Here is a 599-nt window from a genome sequence, read left to right on the forward strand (position 1 = left end):
TGGTCCATTCCTGCACATACCTTGGAACTCCACCTGGAGCCCTCCCCCTTCCTCCCTCCCCCCTCCCCCCCTTACCCAATGTGTATAATGTCTTGTGTGAGGAGGGGGGGTGTGGAAGGAGGGGGGGGGGTCTCTGCTTAGAGCTTCCCCAAGCTGGAAATAGATGAGGCCAGCACCCCTACCCCCACATGGGAGGAGGGTCCTGGGAGCCGGGGGACCAGTGCTTTTTGTGCAAGTAAATAAATGAATAAATAAGAAGGGCGGGTGGGTGGGAGTGGGGATGGGGGAGAGGGAAACTTTGCAAAACCCAAGTCTGCAACCGCCCCCACCCCCTCTTCCCGCCAAGTCCACTGTGCAGAGACAGTGGCTTGGGAGCAGATCTAGGAGGGGGGTGGGGTGGGGATGGGATAGGATGGAATGGGGTGGGGTGGAGGTGGAGGAGGGGGGGATTTCCTTTCAAAGGTGACTCAGTGCTGCCTGCGAGTAGCGCCCATCCCAGGCGTGAGTTTCCCCCTCCAGCCCCCCCCTGCTAATGGCCTGTTTGGCAGAGTCAGCAAAACAGATCGGATGGGGAGGGGGGGTGCAGCGCCCTCTCCCCG

This window comes from Dipodomys ordii, unplaced genomic scaffold, assembly GCF_000151885.1.
Source record: "Dipodomys ordii isolate 6190 unplaced genomic scaffold, Dord_2.0 Scaffold107, whole genome shotgun sequence".
Taxonomy (NCBI): Eukaryota; Metazoa; Chordata; class Mammalia; order Rodentia; family Heteromyidae; genus Dipodomys; species Dipodomys ordii.